This window comes from Equus caballus, chromosome 29, assembly GCF_041296265.1.
Source record: "Equus caballus isolate H_3958 breed thoroughbred chromosome 29, TB-T2T, whole genome shotgun sequence".
NCBI lineage: Eukaryota > Metazoa > Chordata > Mammalia > Perissodactyla > Equidae > Equus > Equus caballus.
The window spans coordinates 11,552,900-11,570,922 of record NC_091712.1 but is presented as its reverse complement, the minus strand read 5'-3'; the positions used below and the strand labels follow the sequence as shown (position 1 = coordinate 11,570,922).

Genomic DNA, 18,023 nt, shown 5'->3' with positions numbered 1-18,023 from the left:
AAATAGCATGTATTACTTATGCTGTGTATTTTGATCTTCAAAGCAGCAGACACAATGTTAACTTATTCACATCACCTATTAATTTGTCTCTTGCAACTTCATAAAAAATTCCTGGAATGGAAATTTCCCAAGTGGATCTTGGCGAGAGGAAGTTTCCAGCAGGAGTAAGCATGGAGAAAAACGAAAGAAAGGATCACTTTCACTTTATGCTTTCTTTGCCTTTTAATTAAATAAAAGCAGCAGGGTGTGCAAACTGGATTTTGGCCATATTAATCAACCCAGGAGGAGAATGATGTAAAGTCGCAAAAATCTGAAAATATTAAGGGTATATCATTTAGGAATTATGAATGTTTCTCCTATATATATATATATATAAGACTATAATTCTTTTACATCAATACACTCAATCTGTTCAACACAGTGTATGGTGATCTATCGATGGGGAGTCTAGCTGTAGATCACGGGCAGGGTCTTGGCCTAGTCTTGGCCTGAGCTTGGTCTATCCTGCTGGTGCTTTCCCCTCAGGTGGTATCAATGACTGATCAATTTTCCGTGAGCACGACACAAGCAGAAGAACCAACACTCTAAGCGCCCAGAGTGCAGGTCTCCCAAGCACTCCGGCACCCCTGGCCTGGCATCAGTGCCCGCACATGTCTGTTTCTGAGTCCATTGGCCCTCCAAGGCGGGCACTACTGTTGCCCCAGTTGGCAAATGGAGAAACTGAGACACAGAGAGATGGCTCTTGTCCAGGGTCACACAGCAGGTACTGGAGCTGGTTGTTCCTAAGCAGACCGCTCTTCATCACCATCTCATACCGACTCTGTTCCACAATGGTTTCCAGGCAGAAAAGATTTTTAAACATTATTAATTGCGTCACTTTTAATTTCCTAAGTCCTTCTCCTCCCCCCAATAATTATAAGATTAAATGAAAATCGGCTGAAAATTAGAAGAAAAGATCATCGTGGGAGCCCCAGGGAGATACAGGAAGGCAGGTGGATGGGAGGAGGAAGGGCCAGTGAAGGTCACAGGTGAGGCAGAGAGGCACGAAGGGAATAGGACACCGGTGTTCTCGCCTTGATATGCTGGAGAGAGACCCAGGAAGGAGAAGGTCAGGATGACCCGGGACACGAAGTGTGGGCCCCTCCTCTGGACTCCAGCGAGAGGACAGCTCTGGGAGCTGAACTGCTGGGTCACCTCCTGATGGGAGTCCAACCTCGTCCCCAACACTGGCCTCTTCTTGTCTTCCACATGGCGTCAGCACCCCGGCTCTGCCTGCTCATTAGAACCGCTGGAAGTGTTGAACAGTCTGGTTTAATTGGAATTGATCTTGGGATAAGTGGACGAAAACGTGCTTGACAAAATGCTGCACAACAGAGGAGCTCCCTGTCATCCCGTGGGGCTTCCTCACGAGCGGGAACAGTGCTTCCCACCTGACCCCACCAGGGCTTGGTCCTGGGGGGAGCAGAGGGTCAAGCCATGTGTCCTAACTCCTCCCGGAACATCATCCTTCCTGCCCTTCAAAGCTCAACTGTTCTGTTTTGCAAGCCTGGCCTGCAGCGAAGGGGCTGGGCCCATTCCATGGGGAGCTGGGATAACAAAGCATCCTCTCAAGAGCCCGCTGAACTTCAGAGGAAAATTAATTCCTCTGGGGTCACTTAATTAAACAAATCATTATATGCCTTGCGAGGAGCACCCAGATGCCTTGTCATATTTGAGCACCCAGCTTCTGATGCCTGTGGAGAGCAGAGCTCCGTGTTTGTGAGTGAATGACTGAACGCAGGGAGTGAGGAAGGAGGGACCGGAGTCAGAGCTGCCCACACTCCTCAGACACTTCTCCCCAACTCACCATCGATCCAACAATAGTGGAAGTAAAGATCCATACAATTTTGAACTGGTTACATCGCTCATTTTACAGTTGAGAATAATAAAGGTCAGAGACGAAGAGGTTAGGGATCGGTTAATGTGGGACTTTATCCTAATTTTCATAAATATAAGCACTTCCCTTCTCTCCTTTCCACTGTTCAGAAGCAGTCATGACAGTTTTCCGAGCACCTGTGTTAACTTGTCTCTGAATTAACTTCACTTCTTGTTGCCTCTTCCGGGGAAGGCCTTGCAGTCCATCCACGGTGGACGCAGTGGAACGCTTCCTCCCTCCTCTCCTGGCCCGTGGGCTCCTGTGATCGCAATGGGTACTGACTGAAGCCAGGGTTGGTGTTATCACAGGCCTTGAGATCATGAAACAGATGGGAGTGGGAGCCACCCACTGCCGGGCTCCGGGGAAGCCAGGGAGTGTCATGTTCCTGATCCCAAAGGCTCCTGAATCCAAGGTAATCCTGGGAGAGGACTCTGGGTTTCTTTCTTGCTACCAAAGTTTGAGGCTCTTAATTTTAATTACTTAAGATCAAGGGCACGCTATAATGAGGATACAATGCAGCAATCTATATATAGAAATAGGTATACATAGATTTAGCACTGCTACACTCTACATTTCAAACCCTACCGAATGAGGAATTGTGACACAAAGCTGACGCTTCATTTGGGTAAATTTGCTCTCTATTTGTCATGGGTTCTTAAACACAAAGCAAATTCCAATGAATAAATAAGACTTTGAGGAGGAAAACAGAGCAGAGCTCCTGAGTTCCACTTCCTACCACCATCCTTGTCATGTGTAACTGAGGACAGCACTTTAGGAAAAGCAGGAAACAGCCTCAGACATCTGGCTTGTTTCGAACAATTCGACCATTTCTTCACAGTTTTCCATTGACGGGTTGATGGCAGGAGCATTTCATGAAAAGGATGTCAAGAAATTTTCAGGGGGTAATTCCACGTTTATCGATCCCTTTGAATGAAACATATTATTCATTACAGAACAGAGATAATCTTGTAATTCTTACCTTGCATGTTTGTTGTGAGGATTAAGTGAACTGAAATCAGGTTCTGTGTGTGAAAGTTGTTTGCAAACGGTCAAGCACTATGTAAATGTTACTATATATAACATTCAAATAAATCTTTAAAAAGAATGTTCTTTTAAAGAAAGAAACCAATTCTTTTCTACTAGAACCCTATAGGCCAGAAGACTGTTTGTAGATAATCATGGATTAATTGTAAACATAAAGAAAGAGACTGAAAAAAAAACCTATCAAAGCCATTGCTTCAGGGCAAACTCCAGGGCGATGAAAGCTGAAATGTTTTCTTTTATCAGAGATCCTTTTCTGGCACCTGAAATGATTTCTTTCATGTCTGAAAGTGAAGAATGAAGCAGCATGCTCCCTGGAGATGCGCAATTGTTACCATCCTCTCATAACATATTGGCAGCGATGTGGCATCCGTGTACACCTGTCACTCAAGGGCGCTCCATGCAGATGTGGCAGGCAGGCTCAGGTTCAGCCATGGGGGCCCTCCCTGCCCCCACCCCCACCTGGCGCTGTGCACACGCAGAGAGGCGTTTGGCTGCCCTCCTGCCTGACCTGTGGTGCAGCTATGGAGGCCACATGTGTGTGGGGCCTTGACGTGTCATGGGGCTGCACATCAGAGCTGTGAGCCTGTGTGAGCAGATCTGCAGGGTGACCCAGTGCAGACCTGTGCAGAGACAGGCAAAGCTGTCCCACACGAATTCCTAGGAAAACTTGAGGTCCCATCCCAGGAATTTCCTTCCAGCCAAACTCTACTACATTCTATTAGGTGCAAGATTGAGGGGTAGATTTCTAAATTTGGGGAGCATTTTCCTAGTTTTTTGATTCAGCAGTAGCGATCTCAACACGTGGTGACTTAAAAGTTACCAAAAAGATGAAGAAAAACTGCCAAACCTTCTTATTATTATGAAAAGAAGCCTCATCATGGATGTAAGAGCCTCTAAGAGGGCTTGGAAACATGGTCCTTTTTCTGAATGGACTGGTTCCCACGTGGAGTGGGCAGGTGGGTGCTGCTCTCCAGAAGAAACAGTGCTGTGGGTATGACCCTACTCCACCCCTCAGTGTGTGCCGGGTCCCCAGAGTCTGAGAAGGAAATTGTGCCTCTGTTAGTATTGTTCTCATTAAGATATCCCAAATGCTCCGATTTTCAAGCTTAAAGTCAGTTCACGCAGATACTTCCCATGGGTTTACCCCACCGAATCCTTACCCAACTTCCACTTAAGATGCAGGTTTGAGACCTATTGAAAAGGCCACAATGGCTTCACACTTCTTCTTCCTTTGTTTTCCTCCACCGAGGTCCCAGAGACCTGAGGTTTAGGGTATCTGCTCACCTGGTGACAAAACCCAAAAAGACAGAATCTGAAGGCTTAGATTTACCTTTTGTGACTGAAATTAAGAACTCTATAAACTATCTTCCTGGAGGATTAAATTTAAGTACCCCTCTTTTTTTTTTCCCTGTGGGCCACCTTCAAAACATAAATAAAAGTATAGCCATTCAGAATCCACCAAGAATACTTTTCAGTATACAGTGAATACGATATACAAGATGGTGGGTTGTGTGATTGTGTTTGGAGGGGGGTGTGTGTGAGAGAAACAAGATGGTGGAGGGTGAGAAGGAAGGCAGAAGAGAGAGAAGGAGGGCGGGAAGAAATTCCCGTGTGTCCTGTGATTGGCTCTATCTGGCCCTCTGGTAGTTCCTTATCTCATTTAACCTTCACAACGATTTTGGAAAGTTAAGTGTTAATATCTCTGATTTATAGAAGAGAAAACCAGTCATTTGTCCAAGTCACACAATTAGTAAATAAAAAAATGGGTTATGAAACTAAGTCTTCTAACCCAAACTTGCAATCCATTTTCACTATATCTGATTAATACAGGTCTAGCTTACCAGGGGAAGATTAACCCGGAAAAGCACCAAACCCTTCCTGTTCACTGTTGGTTGTGGCAAGTAATGATAACTAATGAATCCGTTTTCACCATTTTCCTTCCTTCATGTCCGTGCAACATTTCTTTCATGAATCCAGAAGCAGAGGTCCTGTTCTGCACACATGTGACTCACAGAGTAGCAACTCTGGAGTGGGACCATGGATCTCATCACGGTGACTCTTTCAGCCTGGTTAGGTTGGAAAGATTATTAATCTCTCCTCTCTCCCCTCAATCCACTCCTGAAGAAACTGAGGTTTAGAAACCAAAGGATTTGGTCACCTGACCCAGCTGCTAAGGGCAGACCCTGACCCAGACAATGGTGCCTGCCTAGGCTTCCTCCCCTTGCGTCACAACTGGCTATGGGTCTGAGGCTCGTGCCCATGAGAAGGGCAGCATCACCAGATCCAGTCCCCATAGTTTAACTTCACATTTGTTCTTTCTACATGTCGGAGACTCTGTTTTTTCTCTGGTAAAGCCCATAGTGAATATACATTCGAAAGTACTCCAAGCAGATGTGGGCATTCGCCCTGTGATCTAAGGGGTTACTCATACTTTTCCACCCAGCAGATTAAAACAAAAATCTGAGACAAGAGGAGCTGGTGCCCCTGGTGATTCTGTCCAGTTGTCAGACATCACGGTGATTTTCCGCCTTGCATGTTGAAGCCACTGGAGCCTGAGGGCTGGGCTTGCGTGTATAACGATGGAGCTGTGTTTGCAAATGCTGATGTTGAGATCCTTTCAAGGTGCATTTTCAAGCTTTGTTAGGCAAGACCAGAATAGCTTTTAAAAAGTTAAGAGCATTTGTATGTCATAGGTCTAATTTTTCCTGTCTATTAAGGCAGTCTCCTTTTGCGTACTTTACCCAATATTCCATGTATTATGGAGTTTTTCCACTGTGGCTCTTGGTTCACTACGTTTGGAGAAATAATAGGGTTCACCTTGACTGTTTATGCAGTCAGGGATCTTAGTCTTGAACAGTTGTCTAATGTCTGAACACTGTCATTTCACACATTTTTTTTTTATATATTTTTAAGTTGTTTGAGGTGAAAGAGTGCCTCCTATCCTTGTTACTCCATCATAGGGGAGGAAGGGTCTGAAACTATATCTTAACCCATCTCAATCACACTTTTGTAAGAAGTAAATAAAAGAAAGATATTTAGTGGCCTCCATCACAAGGTCACCAAGACCTAGGCCCTGGCTGAGAAATATTTGGTTGATAAGCTAGCTCCTAAAACATTCACTTTTTCTGATTACACTTTGTGTGTGTGTGTCAGGCAAAAACATGAAAACTACAAGAATTATCTAAAATCATCCAGTTATCATAATCATAGGGGAAATATGGTAAGAAATGAGAATATGAGTAAGAGTAAACATAAAAGTGGTAATAACAAAATGTAAGTCAACTTTTTTCCAATTTACTATTTTTAAACAATATTTTTTGTATATTGTTTCTACTAGAATAGAATTAAGACACTTTCAAATATCTGACAAAGATTTATGATTTTAACCATATGCTTTACAGTACTCAATTAATTATGCAAATGATGATTAAATTCGTGGCAGTATTTAATTTGTTAAATCCATAAAATTCTCTTTATTTATATGAGTAAAATGTAGGTATTCAGAATATTCCTATCTGATAGAAAGTTTTATGATGACAGAAAAATTCTTTATCTGTATAGTCCAGTACACATGGCTAGTGAACACTTGGTTATGGCTAGTACCCATGAAGGATTCAATTTTTAATTTTATTTGATTTTAATCAATTAAATTTGAATAGCCACAAGTAGCTAGTGGCTATTGTATCTGACAGTGCAAATCTGGAGAAATGTTGATAGTTTAATGAAATGGCAATTATTTGGCAAATTATAACTTTAGGCATGGTACATTAAACAAATAAAACTATTAGTGGATATTTCTCACCCTGCCTTAAAACCTTCACACATTAAAGAATCTGCACTATTGTTAAGGTTGCTGGTAAGTATCCAAACACGGCTAAGCAGCCACATGGCATTTTATACTCCTGTAGAAGGGCCCTGAGCTCCAGCATAGTATTGGCTAAGAACACATGATACTTGATTTTCAGTGAGGGGCTCATTTAGAGATGCTCCTTTTATGTGCGACCCAGCAGTACTACCAGGATGGGAAGTGCTCAAGGGAATTGGGCTGGGGCTGGTACCCAGGTAATCTGTTGGCTTCAAAGAAAGTAGAAATAGAAACACTAGTCTGTCAGATGAATTTGGGAAAATGCTTAACACCCTAATATTAAAATTGCAAGAAAGGAAATGAAATAAAAAAAACAGAGCCATATGGGTTTGCAATCAAGTTGAATCTAGATTTTTTATTTTTTGGTGAGGAAGATTGGCCTTGAGCTCACATCTGTTGCCAATCTTCCTCTTTCTGCTTGAGGAAGTTTGTCGCTAAGCAAATATCTGTGCCAATCCTCCTCTATTTTGTATGTGGGATGCCCACCACAGCATGTTGTGACGAGCAGTGAATAGGTCCATACCCAGGATCTGAACCTGTGAATTCTGGGCCACAAAAGTGAAGCACGCAAGCTTAACCACCAGGCCTGCCCCTCTAACTTTTAATGAACATGTAATGGCAATAACAACAAATTAAGACTATTAAATTCTTAATTTTGAATATTAATATATGAAATCAGTATTAATATCAATTTTGAATATTTGTACAAAAATTCTGAATAAAATAGTCACAAAAAAACTGAACAGTTCTTCAAGAGAATAATATGCCATGGCCAAGCATGTTATATTCTGCCTCAAGTGTTATATGCAGTTTTATTCATTGTTATATGCGGTTTTATTGCACTGTCCTCCTCAGCTGTCTGGCTATTCGGTGTCTTGTTATTAAGGAATTCTTAATCCCCTAAATATGCCAGCTACCTTGTCACTAACATATATTTAAGAAGACCAAACGCTGCTCTCTACTTTGTGTCCACTTGATGAGTGAAAGCCAAGGGGGAGGGAAGAAGGCCAGGGCAGAGAGCCTCGAGCACCACCACTGTGGATCCCCGTGAGTGACATTGATTCAGGAATTCCTCTACTCCCATTAACTGAGGATCAGCAATTTTTTTCCTAAAGGGCCAGATAATAAATATTTTTGTAGTTACTCAACTCTGCTGTTGTAGCTGGAAAGCAGCCATTGACAATATATAAATGAATGGGTGTGGCGGTATTCCAATCAAATTCTCTTACCCCTTGGTTTAAATTAATAGATAAAAAGAAGCTCTGAGAGATTGCCTTAGTTTGTGTCTGCCAGGTGTACGAATTTTGGAGGGGAAGTGATGGAAGAATGAATTTTTAAAATTTCTTTAAAAAAGGACTAAATGCATAAAGCAAAAATAATGATGATGCATTGTATGATGTACATTATAGGCAGAAGTGAGCTGTATGATAAAAATAATCCAGAGGCTAGGCAGGCAAAAGGTAAATATACTGTTTAACATTCTTACCTTATATGCTAGGTAGTATAACGGTATTTGAGGATGGACTGGGGTAAATACTGGAAACCATAGAATAATCTCAAAAAATAAAATAAAGGGTATATCTGATAAGCCAAAGTGCAAATACAAAAGAAAAAAATTCAATTTAAGACAAGGCAAGAAAGTGGGAAAAGGAAACAAGCAGCAGATAGGCAGACAGGAAAAAAGGCACCAGTGGTACATAGAGAGATAAATACATAGATATGTGGTTACTGGACCAGCATTAGAATGAGCTATGAACTTGACAGCATTGCAGATTCATGGGTTCCACCAAACATACTGGTGATGGGCCCAGAAAAGTATGGTTTAACAAGCTCTCCAGGTGACTCTCATACATGTTAAAGTTTTAGAACTGCTGATATAGATAATTACATCAATTGTAAATTGTCTAATGGTTACATTTAGAGATTGTCAGGCTGGATTTAGGAAAGAAAGGATGATACTACACATTTTAATATATATATATATATATACACACATTTACACAATATATACATTTTAAATGTGTGTGTGTGTGTGTGTGTGTGTGTGTGTGTGTATATATAAGATAAATAGGTCAAAAGTAAAAGGATAGATGAGAGAATATTATGGAAACACTAATCCAAAGAAAGCTGTAGTGGCTGTGATAGTACCAGACAAAGGAGACTTCAGAACAAGGAATATTACCAGGGTCAGAAAGCCATTTCATAATGAAAAAGTATCCAGTTCCTCAAGCCCACATTCACAAGAGTGAATGTACATAATAATACCTTCAAAACATAGGAAACAAACAGAAGTGAAAAGTAATGGGAAAACAATAAAATGGTAAAGATGCTTCAACACCCTTCTCTTAGTAAATAGATAGCAAATCAGTAATAGCAAAGAAGAAAACACTACCAAAAAATAGACTTAATTATCAATTATAGAAAACTCCACCCAACAAAAACAGAATACCTGTTCTTTTAAGTGCATATGGAATAGTCACCAGGTTAGACCATATGTTGGGCAACAAAACTCTAGTCTCATAAATTAAAAATATCCAATCACACAGAGTGTATTCTTAGAGCAAAATGGAATTATTAAAATCAGTAACAGAAATATCTTGGAAATGTTTGGAAATTTGGCTATACATATTTATATAACCCATGAGTCAAAGAAGAAATTTCAAATGGAACTTAAAATATGTTGACCTGAATAATAATAAAGATAGAACATGTCAAAACTTGTGACATTCACCTAAAAAAAGGGTTTAGAGGGAATGGCTAAAATCCAAAAGACTGATAATAAGAAGGATGATAAAGATGTGGAGTCAATGGAAAAGTCATAAATTAATAGTGGGAATATAAAACAGTTTTAAAAATTGGAAAACAGCTTGTCAATTCATCCTAAAGTCAAACATATAACTACCTTACTTCCTAGCAATTTTACACCTAGGTATTTACCTAAGACAAATAAAAATTTAGACCCATTCAGATACTCTCACAGAAATGTTTATAGCAGCTTTATTCATAATAGCCCTGAACTGGAACAACTCAAATGTCTGTTGACAGGAGAAAGGATAAATGAATTATAAGATATCCATATAATGGAATACTACTCCGCTATATATTGGATTGAACTGATACATGAAACAACATGGATGAATCTCAAAGTAATTATGCTGAGTGGAAGAAACAAGACAAAAAAGAAAACATACTGTTTGATTACATTTATATACACTTCTAGAAATTGCAAAATAATTTCTGGTCACAGAAAACAGATCACTGGTTGCCTGGAGGCAGAGGGGGAGGAGGCTGGGAGTTGGGAGGGATTACGAAAGCATTGTGGGCGATGGATTTGTTCATTATCTTGATTGTAGTCATGGTTTCATGGATGTATACACATTTCAAAATTAATCCATTTGTAACTATATGTGGCGATGGATATTTATTAGACATAGTGTGATCAGTTCTCAATATATCCAAATACTGAATTATTATGTTGTACACCTGAAAGTAATATAATGTTATGTCTATTCCATCAAAATTTTTAAAAAATGAATCCAAGTGTATACTTTAAAGATGTACTGCGTACTATATCAATACAGATGTTATTAAAAACATGGTATTATAGTTTTATATAAAGATAGATGTAATATATACGACAGCTGCAATATAGAAGATGGGGCTATAAATTGCAAGGTTCTTACACTTGAAGAGTAAGAGTAGAGTTCAATATTAACTCTAAGTAGATTCTGAATAGTTAAGAATATATATTATAATAGAGACAGTGACCACTAAAAATAATCACAAAGTATAACAAATAAGCAAATTAACATGGAATTTTAAATAAATACTTAATTAACCCAAGAAGACAAAATAGAGAAATATGGGAACAAAGGCCAGATAGAAAAGACAGAAAATAATAAAATGGATGACCTTAATCTAACTGTATCAATAATTACATTAAATGTAAATGGGCTAAACACTCCAAATGAAATAAAGACATTGTCACGAGGGATAGAAAAATAAGAGGGTTTGATAAGCTAAGGGATGTCTTCAATCCTCAAGTTCTTTATGTTAAATCCTATGACACATAGTTTTCTTATTTTAATAAATATTTTGAATGGCTGCATAGCACTCAAACTTACAGTTATAATATATTTGATCATCTCCAGATGACTAGGTTTCTATACACAAGGTTGGACAACATATCTAAGGTCTTTTCTGTTCTTCATCTCTGATAACTTAAACAGCTTATGTTTTTATTCTCTTTTTATGGCCATTAACAATCCCTCACTGGACACTTTTGCGGTTCCTGATTTAGAGAATACTCGATGTATGATGATGCAGAATTATACCAAGGTCATTCAATTTCAGCACATACTAGTCAATAATAAAATATTCATTGTACATATCATTCAGAAATTCCTTACCAAGAACCATGATCCATATATTACAAGCCCCAAATCATATTGCTATTCAATTCTAAAAACCTCACAGAGCATTGGATCCCAGCCTCCCGAGACCATTCTTTGCTGGGCTTTATCACATGTGTCTAGAAAACTCATGTATGTGAGAATGTCAGTCTTTCCCTACTTGGCCAAATGGGATCTCCATCTCTCATGCAACTACAGTCCTGACACGGGAAGCTCAAATCATTTCTTGACAGGACTTAATTTTTTCATTCCTCCATTATAGCTCTTAATATTACTAAGTTGAGCACATAGGAGAGAATAATCTGGTCAGTGAATGCATAAACACTGGCTAGAAGAGCCTGGGCCACATAAGGAGGACTAGGTTATTTGGAACAATTGTTCAGTTCACTGGAATGGAGGAACTTGGAAGCACATAATCAAATGGGGTTCTTTTGGGTAGGACGCTTCAGAACAATTAATGAAAACACTTACGTCTCACTATTTCAATGAGAAGGAAACACTAACTTACACATAACATGGTTTTGCACCTGTGAAAACTGATCAGTCCTCCTTGGGATTCCTCTACTGGGAAAGAACAAAGACAATCCAGAGCTGAGAAAGGAAAAAGAGACCATGAGAACAAGCATAATTAAGGGTTACCATGAAAGGAAGTAACATTTGGCTCCTCCATTCCATTTTGCATAACACCTCTAACTGTACAAACACAACAATATGAAAAGATTAGAAGGATTGTAGATAACCCCAAACTCTTCCCCTAATCCCAAGGAAACCCAAATACTTCAGCAGACAGTTTTCTGGCCTGTCCTCCACTTTGGGGAAGCTGCTCTGCACCTGAGACTAGGCTGCTCAGCCCAGCCCTGAACAGGTCCTCCTGCCTCCATTCGCACCTTCCAGGACTGAAAAGGAGCCACGACATCCAGCCACACCTTACCTCATGGCCTTGGGGTCAGGTGAGGTTGAACAGGTTAGAAAAGACATAGAACTGGTCAGGAAGTATTCAATATTCCAATTCCAGAAAAACTGACTGTGATTAAACACATTATGACATATTCATGCAATAAACGTGAAGTCAGGAAAAATATCGTGAACATGGAAAACATTCTAGAAATACTGTCAGTAGAAAAATCAGGTTATAAAACTATAGGTACAATATGACACCATTTCAAGAACATATGTGTATCTCAATTTCAAATGACTGAAAAATCATCAGACTTCAATAGACAGAAAAAGATCTAGAAAGTTGTCCATTCACATATTGACAGTGCTTATCTTTTGCTCCTGATGGGGGTTTTGTTTGTTTCAGTTTACCTTAATTTGCTGATTCAATGGCCATTTCTTACAATATCTATGCACGTGAACATTTGTTGTGTGTTAAGTGGAAGCTGTTTTCTAAAATATGGAAAGTACATTCTTGTAAACAGAGTTTAGTAGGTCTTGGAGAAATGTACTAAATTTGGGTTGTTTTACTAAATGGTTTTTGTTTCCTTCAGTTACCAGTGACACAATGTCCTCTCAGGTTTCTAGGCATGCTCATTGTTGGATGACTGTCTAGGCAGATGGTGAGGTCCCTGAGTATAGGTAAGATGTATTATTGCTGCTCTCAGGGCTACATCCTTCTGCAAGTTTTCTGTATGGAACCCTTTCCCACCCTGTTAGTCATGTCCTCCAGAAAGCTGCTCAATTATCTTATCCCATCAGTCTCACTCAGCAACGATCATCATCAGAATAAAAAATGTAATGTAGGAGTTACCATGTGACCCAGCACTTCTGCCCTTAGCTATATACCCAAGAGAATGGAAATATGCATTCACAAAAAAAGTAGTACAAAAATGTCCTCATTTGTCACAGCCAAAAAGTGGGAGCAACCCAAATGTCCATCAACAGATGGATGAAGAAAATGCCATTTATGGATATAAGGAATATTACACAGCCAGAAAAATAAGGCTATTTTGACACCAACTGTATGTGGATGACCTTGAAGACACTGTGCTAAGTAAAATGAGCCTGTCATGAAAGTATAAATTTTGCACGATTGCTCTACTATGAGGGTCCTAGAGAAGTCAAATTCATAGAGACAGAAAGGAGAATGGTGGCTGCCAGGGCTGGGAGCAGAGGGGAATGGGGAGTTAGTGTTTAATGGGACAGAGTTTCAGTCGAAGATGAAAAAATCCTGGAAGTGGACGGTGCTGATGGTTGCACAACAATGTGAATGTACTTACTGTCACAGAACTGTACACTGAAAAGTGGTTAAAATGGCAAATGTAATGCCATGTATACTTTCCAAAGTAAAGTAAAAGAATAACGTGCTTATCTACCACATGGACAAACTTTGAAAACCTCATGCTAAGTGAAAGGAGCTAGACATAAAAGGACATATACTGCATGATTCCATGTAGACTGAATTTCAAGAGTCAGCAAATCCATGGAGGCAGAAGACGGGTTAGTGGTCTCCAGAGTATGGGAGGACCAGGGATAGGAAGTGACAGCTAACAAGGCCAGGGTTTCTTACTAAGGTGATAAAATGTTTTGCAATTAGATAGTGGTACTGATTTGTACAACCTTGTGAATATAGTAAAAAGTTTTCTTTTGAGTGCATTTTTACAAGGTGAATTTTGGGGCTGGCTCAGTGGTGTAGTTGTCAAGTTCAGCACACTTTTCTTTGGTGGCCCGGGTTCACACGTTTGGATCCCAGGCATGGACCAACACCACTCATCAAGCCATGCTGTGGTGGCACCCCACATACACAATAGAGGAAGATGGGCACAGATGTTAGCTCGGGGCCAAGCAAAAGAGGAAGACTGGCCACAGGTGTTAGCCCAGGGCCAATCTTCCTCACCAAAAAAAAAGAAAATGGACTTTTATGCTCATGTATATATCTCAACTTAAAAAGTAACATAAAAATTTACAACATAAATTCCTTACCATCTCGGTGCTCTCATAGGTCATCAGAGTTTGATCACAACCTGACAGTGGTGGCTGCAGTCAGAATGTCATCACTGCCTTATCAAACACCAAGTCACATTATCTGAATCTCCCTAGTGACCTTCAATGCATTTATTCCTATTCAGGGTTTACTTTACTTACCAGAAGGAACATAAAAGATCCACTATGTCATCTGAGTCTTTTTATCACCCCAAATACTAAGATGGCATGGTCTGGCATATCATAAGCACTTACTAATAATCTGATTATTTGACCCCAAATTCTAGTTCTAGACATTGCTTAAGAAAATATTGAGATAAACAAATGCATGCACGAGTATGTTCAATATGTAGTTTTTGACAGCCAAAACTAGAAACACAAAAATCTAACAAGGAACAGGTTAATTAATTTGGTTCTGCTATGTGATGGCATGTGCAGCATTATTAATCAGGATGATGCTGGTCCAAGTGTAAAATACACACTCATAACTGGGGAATGGTATCCAGTTGAAACTTAAGACATAGATTCTGTTCTCAGATTTTCTAAATGTAACTGCTCTTAGAGTTCATGACATTTTAGTGTCTTGAGTTTTCATCACTAAAACCAAGAGTATGAAGGTCCCTTACTAAGCATGAATATCTTGGAGAAATATAATCTACATAAAAACTTAACAATATGTTGGAATCCCATATAAATATGTTAGCTATTTTTATTGAAGAACATTGCATGTCCCCTAACTGGGTATTATAAAAGAAACAATTTTGCTTTTTAGAGTAATATTGTGCTTATCAGCCCTGCTCTGATAATGCTCACAGAACAAAGGGGAAAAAAATCAGGACTTTTGCTTGAGAATGCATTTTTAATTCATAAATCAAGAGCTTCTAGAAAAGAAGAGGAGGAAATTTCCCTCGCACCGAAATGCAGCAGAAACAAAGAGACATTTGTGAATCACAACCTGCCCAAAGAAGCTGACATGATCAAGCGTCTCATAAAGTGAAAACATCAGTACAACTCTCAGTGCCCTTAATCAGCAACAAAAGGCATGTGGGTAAATAAAATGATTCCTTATTTTCTTCTGTTTCAATCAGTATTTGGAAATGTTTTTGGGAAGACAACTAAAAATCAGATATTATCGCAAAGTTTTGTTAAATTTTTCTTATATCAATAATTTAAAGTCAATGATTTTATGAAAGAAAATCAACCATCCTCAACGTTGGTTTTTGCAAGTACAACAATTCTTTCCCATCATCAAGGTTCTTCTTTTGGGGATGGCAGGACTGAGGAGGAAGTCACGAGGCACCAGGCTGTTCTTGGGGCACAGAATGACTTCCTTACAGGACACTCTCCAGGTCCACACCCGCCCTGCTCATACACATAAACAGATGGAAAACAGGACAGAGCCTGGACTACAGGAATAGGTTTAAGCACGTTCCTGGGCTCAGAGCTCTGGGAACCCCGAGGCTCTGAGACAGTAGCTGCCCCTCAAAGCTCCCAAGTAGAGAACTTTCCAGGCTTTCCGAAACTAATCTCAGTGCCCCCTTGCTGGAAACCTTTGTTTAGGGCTCAATATCCGACTTCCCTCCTACAGCCAAGTAGCTGTGAGGAGAGAAGAGGAGGAAGCGCCAGGGAACCCAGAGCCACCAGACGGTGACGCCACAGAGACACAGCCATCACACCAGCACAGGTGAAGGACATGCAACCAAATCCCCGTCACCCCAGCACAGCTGTGCACCTGTCACAGCCTGGCAGCCACACCCACGGCAGGGAGGCGTATCCCACCGCTCACTCGCGTCTCTCTCACACACACACCCCGCCACACGCTGCCCGTCTGTCCCCACAGACACACACCGTCCTCTGCTGTTCAGGCCCGAGAGTCCCGTGAGGACTGGAGTCCCTACTATATGCCTCCACTTTGGGCTGCACTTCCGCCGCCACCCCTCCTGGTTCACGTCGGGCTCAGAATTGACTCGCTTCACAGGATTCCCGCTTCCTGTGCTAACACATCCACAAATGAGCTCCACTCACCTTGCAAAGAGGGAGAACCTTGCGAAAACGGAATGAAAGCCAAAGATCTGGAGTGACCGCTTCACTCTGGGAAGTGTCGCTCCAACCTGAACATCTCTGGGCGCGGCGGCTCATCAGAAAGGCCACTGAAGCGCGGAAGTCCCGGTAGAACTGCAGCCGAGAGACCCCCCGGAGCCTGGCCCCGAGCGCAGGTCTCTCCGCGAGGAGCACGACGCGAGGGCGCGTGCGCGGGCACGGAGCCTGCGAGGAGGCCGCTGGTGCGCGTGCTGAAGTCCAGAGGCGCCGCTGCGCCCAGGAGGCCGAGCAGGTTAGCCCGGCGCCGGCGCCGAGCGTCAGGCCTGTGCGCGCAGAGCCGCGCGGGAGGGTCGGCGGGGCGCCCCGGGGCGAGAGCGCACGGCGGGTGTGAGCTCAGAGGGCGTGCCCTGGGTGAGTCCCGTCAGGCGGCTGCAGCCTGGCGACAGCATATGGGGAAAGTAACTCCTGATCCCGCCGGGGATGGGCTGGTTTATTCAGTCTCTGTTAGCTGCGTTTAAGTGGTGTGTAGGAGTGAAGTAACACATGTTTACTTAATTCTCTAGGCTAAGCTGTAATAGTCAAAATGGAATGAATAATTAAATGTAAAAGCGATCTGGAGATACACCTGCATATGTTTTTGTAATATTAAGTTAGGGACAGATTTTCCAACCATAACTGAAGAGAGAAATGCTAAATAAATACTGAGATTTGACTTGATAATTATGTGTAAACATCCGAATCATCTAAATGGCAATCAATTAATGAAATAAAAATTGACGCAAGGCAAAAACTCAATGACTTAACACATATAATGAACAGGCAGATAATCTCAAGGCACTGTGTTTTTGTCGCTCAAAATAATGGTCACTAGTCTAAGAGGAGAGTAGCAATAACTATAGAAATATAAATTATATGTGCAAATTATCAGCATTACATGATGATAATTGAAAATACAAATTATCATTAGTAATAAACATTATCATCAAATACATCAGAATCACAGTTACTTGACCTTGGGGGAATTGATCCTGCTCTCCATAACGAGTAACTGAGAAACTATGGGTCATTTTTTCCCCTTAACTCTATTTATGCTCCTGAATCTCCTGACGCATTTTATTGCTCCATCTTTTTTCATAATTATGTTTTGTAGCTTCTTTCTCTTCAGCTGAGACATCTCCTATATTCTCTTTACGCTATTCCATAAATGATCCCAATTTCTTCCTAGGCATCATTGGTGAATTCCATGCTTTTGATGACAATGTAATGATAAATTATCGATGTCTTTTTTCCTCCAGTTTTCTCTATTCCTCGGGTGACTCTCCTGTATATAGCAATAGGCCAGCAGCTATGCATGACATTTTGGTCAGGTCAAGCAGTGGCAAGGAAAGAAAACCTAAACTCTCTCTTTGAGATTTTCAACGCAAGATCTGGGTGGGAGCCGACAAATAATTTGGAAGGACCCATGATTAGTCAGTGTGAGGATTTTATGCTCCCTCAAGAGTAGTTGAGGTGGGGGGGTGGGGATGGGGGTGAAAGGGGTGAAGAGGGTTGAATAACAAACTTCCAGCTATAAATAAATGTCTTGGGGATGTAATGTACTTGTTGACTATATTTATATTTATATTAACTGCAGTTAATACTATATTGTATATTTGAAAGTGGCTAAGAGAGTAGATCTTAAAATTTCCCATCAGAAGAAAAAAATATGTAATTATGTACAGTGATGGATGTTAACTAGACTTATTGTGGTGACCATTTCACAAAATATACAGATATTGAATCACTATGTTGTACACCTGAAACTAATATGTCAATTATATCTTAA

General features: G+C 40.7%; 1 long non-coding RNA gene across 2 annotated transcripts; it reads right to left on the bottom strand.

Moving 5' to 3' along the window:
* Nucleotides 1–203: 203 nt before the first annotated feature.
* LOC138921412 (uncharacterized) lies at nt 204–16,662 on the bottom strand. 2 transcript variants are annotated; one of them, XR_011433973.1, is made up of 4 exons: nt 16,184–16,662; nt 11,745–11,827; nt 4,120–4,243; nt 204–820 (listed from the first exon to the last, which is right to left on the bottom strand). It is a non-coding gene; the product is annotated as an uncharacterized lncRNA (long non-coding RNA). The 2 variants fall into 2 exon arrangements; XR_011433972.1 differs by having other exon boundaries at nt 204–2,839; nt 16,184–16,587.
* Between the last annotated feature and the right edge of the window lie 1,361 nt (nt 16,663–18,023).